Raw genomic sequence first — 11122 nt, 5'->3', positions numbered from 1 at the left:
ATCTTTCGATGTGAAATATTCGTTTTCCAACCAATAAAAACTCAGTTTTGTTGTTTATAAAGGCCATGTGCTAGAGTCCTCTTCTTGACTCGAAAATGTATGTTTAGGTTAATTTTTATTAGAAGATCATCTGAGAAATATGTTAATATTATTATCCGTTCCCCCTCACACACACGTAGCTACTTAGGCCGAATAGATAAATGAATAATCAGAGAGTTCACTCGAGCACTATTCTGAGCTTAGTTTAAATCTCAGGATGAGATGAATGATAAAGATGCAAAACTTTGATTAACAGACAGAGAAAAAAAACACAGTATTTACAGAGAACGACCACAAGATGGCACACGTGTCTCATTATGAGAGGAGCAAACAATTTTCAGGTCAAATCCTATTGCTTCTTTCTCAGATGATTTTCTGATGTGTGTTCACTGTAGTGTTTACATTTTAAATGTTTCCCTGTTTTTTATTTTGTTTTTTAGTTTACAGTGGGTACAAGTAGCCGAATAAAGCAACAACAATATGTTATTGTGCACAGAAGTATATGGAAAAAGTTTATGCAACGATTTAATTGTGGAAGTGAAACACTCTAGACCAGAGCAGGACTAATGAATGTAATTCTGATTTCTTTTTTTCTGTTTATTGCGTTTTGTAGCATGGACCGAGTGTTTAAAAAAGTCAAACCAAACAACTCTTATCAGAGTTTTTATGAATCTAAAAAGCACTTAAAAGCCAACTGGAACATCATCAGTGTAGAAGATAATAAATGAAAAGTAAAATCACAAGTTTCAATCTGCCACTACATCATGTGGTAAATTAACTTATTATACTGGAGCATGATCAGAACTTGACAGTGTTTGACTTTTACACTGAACATAATTTTTACACCTCCTTTACGTGCCCTGTGTCTGGCTCCCTGTCTCCTGACGGGTATAAGGAGTGAGGTGTGTGTATGGAGGTGGGGTGTGGGGGGGGGGGGGTCTTCAGCTTCTCTGTCTGATGTGGCCCACTGACTAATGCCCGTACATCCTTTGGTGCTCCTCTCCTGCAGCCCATCTGACTGGATTAAATATGTGCAGAGGATTTATTGGCTGAAAAACCACAAGAGCTCCACAAAAACTTTGGCCCCAGACCACTTTCGGTGTAACGCAGGCAAGCTCAGGAATTCATCTGCAACCCGTCTGAATTCCTGTTTTTCTGTTTTCACTCTTTTATTCAAACTTTGTGTCTTTCATGTTTTATGTATGACCTTTTCCCATACCATTATACATACCATTATAAATTGGCTATTATCACCAAAGTTTTCGTTTTATTTCAGATAAGTTAGTGCAGGAGGGATATAGGACTCTTTGGCTTTTACAGACTTATTTTGGGGGCTGCTTGAGGGACTTTTTCTCCCACAGCCTCTCCTCAGTTATTGACCAACATTAATAATTCAAGGCCCACATGTGTAACAGACAGATAACACGCATTTCCACTTAACTACTACCATTATCATTATTACAGCTGGAGAACTTGATTCTCCAACTTGCAATTTGTGATTTATGCAATTGAGGTTTTATTTGGAGTCCGCTTCAATGAGGAATTTGTTTACAGTAAAGTCCTTTGGGACAAGTGATGATAGGTTTCCCTGCTTTTTGGCATTTTATATCCAAATGCCCCATTCTTTCACTGCTGTGCATTTACATGCCTATAGGAGCAGTGGCTTTGGTTTCCTTCATAAAATTCATGACCACATGTTTTGAACTAACCTAATGTTTTGTGTGTGTATTTTAAACTTTTAAAAATGTATCAAAGAGGCTGCAGAGGAGAGGCGGAGTATCCTGCAGGTAATGATCACAAACATCCATCGAGATACATGCCCATCCATTTGCTGAGTTACTTTTGGCCTGATGCTGACCTCATAGAGGTACTCTTTGTTAGCATTGTTTGAGTCCTTGACAATACCTCTCAGTTAATAACTCTAACCATAAAATAAACTATGCCTTTTTGCTGCATCTCATACTTAGCCTCCTTTTTGCCTCTTTGAGGTCAAAAGTGTGATCTTCCAGAACTTTATAAACTTCAGGGGCCACATGGCTGTCTGTCATCCAAAGGTCACTCAGAAATGAAAAAAACAAAGCAATGTATTCATCTGTGGAAGATAAATGATAGTTACATTTTGGTCCATGTCAGTAAAAGTAACAATGATTCATTAAATTAAGTTTTAAACATTACTGTAATTATATGGCCTAATGTCCACAGCTGATCCATCCCTGACACGTTAATAGGAAAAATATTAACCAAATATGATCAAGAAAAAAATAAAAAGCTATAATATATACAAGCTTATTGTTCAATTACTTATTTAAGGCTATGAATTCATAGATTTTTTTAAACCATGAACCAAAAAAAAGGCTGGAAATGAATTGTCAAAAGCTGGTTAAATTATCAACAAAAAAAAAAGTTTATAATGTTTCCAGGTTTCAAGTTTGTCTTCCAAATTGCTCTTATTCCTTTACACTTTTTATGCATGTTTAGGTTTTCTTTTATCTTAAGATTGGAAACCTAATAAAACCACACAGAAGTCACTGAGTCCAGGCAACTGAGTCAAGACATGGTGGTTTAAAAAACGTGCCAGCATGCTTTAAAGGAGAAGATGCCATCACATGAAGAACGGATTGTAAATGTTTGCCCAATAAATTTATCCTAGGTGTGTGTGTGTGTGTGTTTTAAAGATTTTTTTGTGCCTTTACTGGAGAGATAGGACAGTGGACAGAGATGGAGATCAGGGAAAGAGTGGAGATTAACATGCAGGAAAGGAGCCACCGGTTGGAATCGAGCCCGGCCTGCCCGTGTCCTGGGCTATAGCCTCCATATAAGGGACACACACACTACCCACTTCGTCACCCGCGCCCCATCCTAGGTGTGTTTTTGATTTTCATAAAGTGTAAAATATGGATGAATATAAATTTCACACAATATTAATTTAAATGATAGGGTGAGTGAAAGATCTTAAATTGGAGGGAAGACACTGGTTATAAGTAGAAATAACTGATTAAACTTTGAGGCAAATGGAAAAAAAATGCCTGATTATCTTTGAATTCACAAATGTACATAATCTCTAACAATGTATTAAAAAACCTCATATTTATTCTTTTACATTTAAAACACTTAAGAAAGGGAAACAGCTTTATAAACACTTTCCCAAAAAGATGTGTCTTTGTCAAGTGTCCGTCAGATTGTATTTATTGAAAACACTGCTCTCATAAAAGGGAGAGCGTGTACAAAGATAATTACTTCGTCCTGTTTCATATCTTGCATGTTTGTTACAATCCTGTGGTTTAACATTTCTGTTAATCAAGCTAAAAAAAATACAGCATAGCTTTGTCTGAACCTTTTATAAAAGGGAAATGATTTCTTGATTACAACATCACAACACGTTTAGTCATCATTAAATTCATTTTTTTTTATTGTTAGATGGTCAGCTTTTCCCAAGATAAAGGAAAGCAACAAGAAGTAGTAGTAAAGGTAAACTCTGACCTTTGACTTCCTATTCTGCATTGCGTGACTTGTGTTGGCTCATGAAGCCCAAACCTCAGCATTGGGTCAGACTAAACCTGGTCTGCTCCGTGACAGGAATCCAACACACAAACTGATCTTATCTGACAGCGTGAAACCAGATCAGACCTGGCAACTCCCTCCTACAGAGTCCAGCCCAGAGGGCATCATGGGAACTTTTATGAAGCCAGCTCAGGGAGGAGACACCAACAGAGGTTCATGGACTTTGGATCACCTGTGAAACTAGATGTGGTTTGAAATCTGTCAGTCAAGGAATCCTGTTCAGTTATATGTCTATTAGAAAATGTCAAGACTTTCAACACTACAACAATTTCAGCTAGAAAAACACATTAGGACATCATAGCTTTTTTCCCTAACCCTGTTTGATTTGATTTGAACTAAGCTGATAAATATTAAAGTCCATTTCAATAAGTTCAATTTAAGATCCCATTAATGGATTATATACGTAAGCATTACGATCACATAGTTCAGTCAAAGTAGTCAAGTCAAAATGAACAGATTTTAGTAGATCTTCAATAGGGATGTCGGGAGATGAGTAGTCAAGGCAGCTTTGAAAAATTCTGTGGTTTCGGTTAAATTTGATCCATTTTTGTGTAAAGAAGATGAAATCTGTCATGTTTACTCTGCATTTAGATTCAGATTAATTTGGATGAAAATCTAAACCCAAACGTGGTGCCAAACAACCTTCACTGTGGGTTTGTGTGTATTTTAAAGTAATAGAAGACTTTTTGACTTCCCCTGTTACCTCGAGTGAAATCTTACCCCACTGAAAAACCAAAACAAAAGTGATGAAGAGATAATAATACAGCATGCCACATCCAAGCAAGTCAAACTGGAAACATACTTGAACGTAATCTAACTGTGAAGATGGTATCAACCACCAACTGCAGCGGCCACAAACATTTCTGCAATATTAGTTAAAGAGACATTCAGGGAAGATGTATTATTTTTTGGTGGAAAAATACAATAACTTTTAGGTCAGAAAGTTGTGATCAAATGAGCTGAAAAAATAATCTGATCGCTAATCTGTTCATATTCATAAGGTCAGGTGGAAACAGTCTATGGGTGGAAAGGTAAGATCTGTAAAACCCCACAGGACAAGCCTGGAAACATAAATTAGAAAACATGTTCATCATATGCCAAGTCCAAGCTTAAACAAACAACTGCTGACCTGGACAATGACAAATGTTTTAGTTTTTTTAAACACATTTCAACAGAGTGCCCATATATGCAGAATTGTTTCCTCTGAGCATTCAAACAACATCAGGACACACATGAGGACGACGTCTGGTTAACATCCCCCACAAAAGTGTCTGTCATGACTCCTGTGTATCCCAGAATTCCCTGTGCTTCGCGGTGAGACGTTTGCACAGAAAGGGAGAGTATCTGGACCTTGTCAGTCTCTCCCTGAAGAGCTCAATTATACAGACTGGCTTAATTAGATCAGGTCTGATTGCTATTTAAAATGACAGGAATAACATTGAGGATGTGTGTTGGTCATACACAACCATCCCTTGCTGTCGTAGTGATGTTAGAGTGCTGTGTACAATGCTGTCCAGCTCCATGTCTGTCACGTCTGGAGCTGGAGCTGGAGAGGGAGTGGTGTGTTGTCACAGTGAAGGGCTGACTTGGAAGGCGCTCTGTGGATGATCTGGGGTCAGAGGCTGGATTGAGCCTGAAGAGCTTTGAAGGAGAAAGGAGTTTTTTGACATTATGCACTACGCATCTGTCACAGTGTGTGGATGTACTTAGAGAAACCTGCACCTTTATCGTCCACCCCAGACACACGCAAGCACACATGCTTGCTTAAATAGATAAGTGACATCAGTTTCAGAATAACAATGCCATACCAGAGATATAGTTGGTTAGACCTCCAGAGTTCCACGACAGGTCTCAATTTGTGTTAAATATGTGCATGTTACGGGATGTTGTGCTTTTAGCGTATTGGTAATAAATATGTAATTCATATGTTTGCTGTATGTGTATACTTGTGCTTTGAAAACTTTCATAGACTGCCTTAAATGCCTTGATTGAAATGATCAGTGAATTTCTAAAAACTTTCAAGCAACAAATCTCATATTTTTAATTAGTGAACACTATCTGAATGTGAAAGTGTTCACAGCTAGAACAAAATGTAGTTTAACTGCTTATTTTTGATTTACTGTTGTATTTTATTGTCTCATTCCAACAGCTTAAAAAGACTACTGTGATTTTTAGTGTCAGCACACAAGTCAGATATTATACACTATTAATATAGAAATAAACATGCATCTCTTTATTAATGTTTTGTCTATTTTATATGAAAAATAAATGGAAAAAGAGAGATATTTTTATGTTAAAGGTTTCTGTTCAAAGAATAAATCAACACAATGTTTGCGATACAGAATGTATGCAGATGTCCTGGGAGAGATTGTAAAGAGAGATACAAGCAGGAAAGAGAGAGAGAGAGAGAGAGAGAGAGAGAGAGAGAGATGGAGACAGTGTGTGACTGACATCTGAGGCCAACAGTTCATTATGTAGTTACAGCTGCAGATCAAGTGGTATTGATGGTGGTGTGACTATGAATTCATTGTGCAGCAGCCTTGTGTTTCATCAGGTAGAGAAAAAACATGCCACAGAAAATTGAGCTTGGCTGTTTTCCCAACGTCAACCATTTAATTACATTGGTTAAAAAAAAAAAAAAAACATTGGTCAAAAATCCAAAGTGCAGATTTAAAACTGATAAAAGAGCAGAACTTGTAAGGGAAGGCCCCATCCTTAACATCACCTCTGACGCAAATACTCTCATGATTATGTACCAACATGTGTGCACGCTATCTGTCTTGAATTTGTGAAGAGTTAAACTGGAGTTAAAACTTGAAGTCTTAAAGTTGAAGTAAGCCAGTCATTTCCAAGCTTATTTTAAACGAGTGTATGAATGAAACTCTGTCTGGTAAGTGACGTACTTTGGTTTTGACTAACTTAGTTGCAACATAGACGTTAAACCACTTTGGCGAGAGGAAGCGAAAATGGGTAGAGGAAAATGAGTGCTGTACCATGTCCATGTCTGAATGCTGAAATAGATGTACGAACAACCTCTTTGTGAGGCGAAGGCTTTTTTTTAATCAAAGTAGCTCATGGAGACTTTAACTAGAATTACCTTCAATGCATTTTCCTCCAGTCCCATTTTTCTAAAAATTAGCCAGGGCTGCTCTTTCTCTCTGGTTCACCAATCTGTCAACAAGGTCACCAACAACACTGTTAAGAGTGTGTAATGCTGCAGTAGCCTCCACATATACTGCTGACAGTGTGTATCCCTGTCAAATATAACATCTGTTTGGCTTGCCTTTCTCTGACTTATGTCAGACTGCAGCGAACCCCTCCTGCTGTATCTGCATGCTAAAGAGAAGACTGCAGTGATACCGCCATGCTCATGCTGAGGCCTCTGATGTCTCATAATGCAACTGTGTCATCAGACTGTAACATCATTTTTAAACAGCAGCAATTTTCCTATGACATCAAGCTCATTGTCACCCAAATGCTTTTATAATGTTGAACTAATGTTGAACTTCTAGGTCATTGCATCTAATAAGTGGCTTAAAAGACTCACATTTTCTTTGCACTTGCTGATCAATCCAGAAATGGTGAAATGATCATGATTCGCTAGATACCCTAATTTTATATGACTTATGTGCGACACAGCAGTATGACATTATTGGAGAATTGTAGTTTTTCATCCTGCATCGCTTCAGAAGAAAAATGGCTGCCATCCAAGTATGGTCATTTTTAATTCAGTAATACAATTTATTCAAAAGTATTTTAGTCGCCTTCACTTAAAATGTCATACTTCTTTCTTTTTATGTTCTTTCGGCTCGATTATTTTCAAACTATAGCCAAGCTTGATTGTGTGTCTATGATGTCATTAAACATATTGTTGGTACGTGGGGTGCACGTCTATGTTCCTCAGGGTAGGAACAAAGCCGTAGTTCTTGTTTTGAAAACACTGTTACTGCCACAGGAGGAACACAGAGGGCTTTGGAGAATGCAGACTCGCCTGTCAGTAAAATAACGGCAAGTGGTGCAGATCACCAGCAGGGCTTGTTTCCCCCTGTCTGAGAAGAGAGGAGACCATGAACAGCGTAAATACAGCACTTCCTTCTCCTCATGTTTTTCATTCTCAGTCCCCCCCTTCACTCTTTGCATCTCTATCAAGATCTTGCACAGACAAAAACACACTCATACTATACATAGTATAAATAGGTAAGAATGTGTGTCCACTCATGGACACTGTTTCAAATGATGACATGGTACAGTCACACGTTGACAGACAGACAGGCAAAAATCAACTTGACATATTTGATTTTTTAGTTTGTGGATGCATCTTATGACAAAAAAGGCAGAGACCCTATCCACATTTACACTCTGCATTAGTCTACAGTGTACTTGAGGACAAAAGCATGCAGGACAAAGTAATTACTGTGACCCAATATAATCAAGAGTTCAGTGTTCTCAAGCAGTTCTTTTTTCCAAAGGACCATCTTAAGCGCTCGTGTTTGCTGCTTGTTCTACAAAACAAACAAAGACAAACCGAGCTGGAACTGTGGTTAGAGAAATCAACAAATCCTCAAAAGGACATGAACACATAGGCCTCTGGGCCAGATCAGGTTCTTTGGAAAGGGTGAGTCAATGAGGTTAAAGGACAGAGGGTGAATGTGTGGGGTGGAGGGGGGGACTAGAGGTGTGAACTCTGAGCTGACTGAGCAGCCACTCTTAGTTTAGTTTACCAAATCCGTCATGGGAACATCACTTCTATTTTCTTTTCATTACGAGACCAATCTTTTCAGAATCCTTCCAAACAACAGAGGAATAACCGCTTATTTGCTCAGTGTGGCTCAGTCTGCAGGATCCTCTTTGTTGTTTAACTCAGTGTTCAGTGAAGGTGGAAACAATCTCTACACTTACTGTAAAATTTCTTCTGGTGGACACATAATACTGCAAACAAACAAATAAACAAATAGCATCTATGATAAGAAAAAGTCTAAAATAATAATATGTGACAAAATGTCTGTGGTTTCAAATAGAAACCACAGACATTTTGTCAGTCGTCATTAAGACTTCATGACTTTTTTCCATTTAGCTTAAACTCTCAAAGCACAAACTAAGAGACCCTGTCAACACACCCATGCGGGGCCCATCTGGGTCAGATATGGGCTGGTGAAAGGGCCCCATCTGGTCGGCCCAGCTGGGTCCTGGTTCATTTTGTCCAGGGGTTCCATGGTGGCCCGATATGGGCAAGCCCAGGTGGGCTCAAGGTGGGCATTACATGGGCCCCAGCTTAGACCCACATGGGCAACCCAGGTTTCTCCCATCTGGGGCCCAAACTACCCAGCAAACACGTGCAGTTGGGGCCCATATGGGCCTCACTTGGGCTGGTGGGCATGGGCTTAGAGTGGGCTTCATTGTTGGGCCCCACATGGGCCATAGGTGGGCAGTAGACCCTGTCAACACACCGATGCGGGGCCCATGTGGGTCAGATATTGACTAGTGAATGGGCCCCATCTGGGCTGCCCAGCTGGGTCCAGGTTAATTTTGTCCAGGGGTTCCATGGTGATCCCATGTGGGCAATCCCATCAGGGACCCATAATAAGCCCACATGGGGCACAGCTAGTTTGGGCCCCCGATTGGAGAAACCTGGGTTGCCCATGTGGGTCTAAGCTAGGGCCCATGTAATGCCCACCTTGAGCCCACCTGGGGCCACCATGGAACTCCCGGACAAAATTAACCGGGACCCAGCTGGGCTGCCCAGATGGGGCCCATTCACCAGCCCATATCTGACCCAAAGGGCCCCACATGGGTGTTTTGACAGGACTACTGCCCACTTACTGTTCATGTGGGGCCCCACAACGAAGTCCACTCTAAGCCCATGCCCACCCAAGTCCAACCAGGCCAAGTGAGGCCCATATGGGCCCCAACTGTACCTGTTTGCTGGGGATATATGTGAGAAACTACGAACAATTTTTGGCCCTGTCTTGGTTCATTTGGCCGGACAGGTGAATTGATGCATAATGCCATGGCTTGGCATGCCCTGCTCCACTCAGCTCCATCTTTGCCTAATTGTACTCCCAACAAGAAGCCTGCTAAAGATCAGATCTGACAGAATGTGCGGAGCAGACACACAGAATCCCCCTCTGCATACGTGTGAAGCACTTCAGGGTCTGTTTAGAGTTTCCCTGAGGACTTGTTTAAAATGTGTTTAACTGTACAGATGGCCTTGGCTTTGAGGATGGCTAGAGTAAGTACTAGCATATCAAAGAAGATGAGGAAGATAATGATGATGAAGATGATGGCAGGATATTGGTTACAAAACACAAGGCCCAGCATTGAAGTAGTCTGCAAAGTTGCAAGTTTGTATAGGACTGATAAAGAAACATGATAGCAGGGATGTCAATCTCTTGTTTGGCTGAAACGCCAAAACTCTTCAGAGATGAAGAGCCACTGAAGCTTGTTACTCACCCTGAGAAATGAATAAAATTAAAGTGCATCAAATCCATATGGATTCACCTCCTCATAATCCTAAATTTTCACCAGTGGATATGGCTTTAAAAACTTAATTATCAATGCACTGTTAGAAGGAAATAGAATAATGGTAAAGTATGGTTATTATGTACTTTAGGCGCTCTGTTTGATCAAATTTGCGCAGCACATCTTTGCCAGTAGTCCTTGAGATAGTTTCCTGCCATAATAGCATGTGTGAAAAAGACAAAACATGAACTGCTCATTTTAGGAATCACGTTAAAACCAGAGTGGAACTGGAAAATGTCTGTTTTGAAAAATATACCCAAGACTTATCTTATGAGAGTATCAAAGGGATGTTTGGAACATTATGTTGGCAATTATTGTCTGCGGACTGTGGTGTTATCCAGCTATTTAGCGTGCCGCCAGACACTCTGTATTCCCCATTTTTGTCTGGGCTTAGCTTTTAATGTAACTGCAATCAACCACAACAAGATTTTTGAGGCCCAGCGTTCATCCCTCAGAAATCCCACCAAACGTGAGCAGTATTAGAATTCCGGAGCACCATGCCAACCGTGAAGCCTCCCTGCCTCACACAAGAGCTGCATGGAGGGGCAATTTTCCCCGACTGAACTTCCCAAAGCTGCCTCACCTGGAACCAATCTGTAACACAATCGAAGGGTCCTAACTTGAAAGCCCATTCCTTCCCTTTGATAGTCTCTTCTTGGTAGCCTGCACAGCACTGGAAACAGGCCTTTTGTAATCTGCAGATACAAAAGAGCCAGGGATTGAGATGAGTATCCACCCATCAAAGTATATTATGCAAATAATGGAGAAACAAAGCTCAGAGACTCTGTTTGTGTCTGTCTTTGTTCTGGGATGACATGGAATTCGGAAATATAAAACATGTCATCTGCTATATTCCACTGGATCTTGACTGATTTTTTCCTTTTGATTATTATTTTTTTATTTTATTTATTTAGACCAAGTTCGGGCTTATGTCTCTGCTAACCTTGTAGCGACAGGTGTTTGACAAGCACTGAACTCCTTCACAGTAGCTGAAATTTACTCC

The sequence above is a fragment of the Symphodus melops genome (genome assembly GCF_947650265.1).
Source record: "Symphodus melops genome assembly, chromosome: 3".
NCBI classification, from domain to species: domain Eukaryota; kingdom Metazoa; phylum Chordata; class Actinopteri; order Labriformes; family Labridae; genus Symphodus; species Symphodus melops.
The sequence above is the reverse complement of the archived record's forward strand: the minus strand, read 5'-3'. Positions refer to the sequence as shown.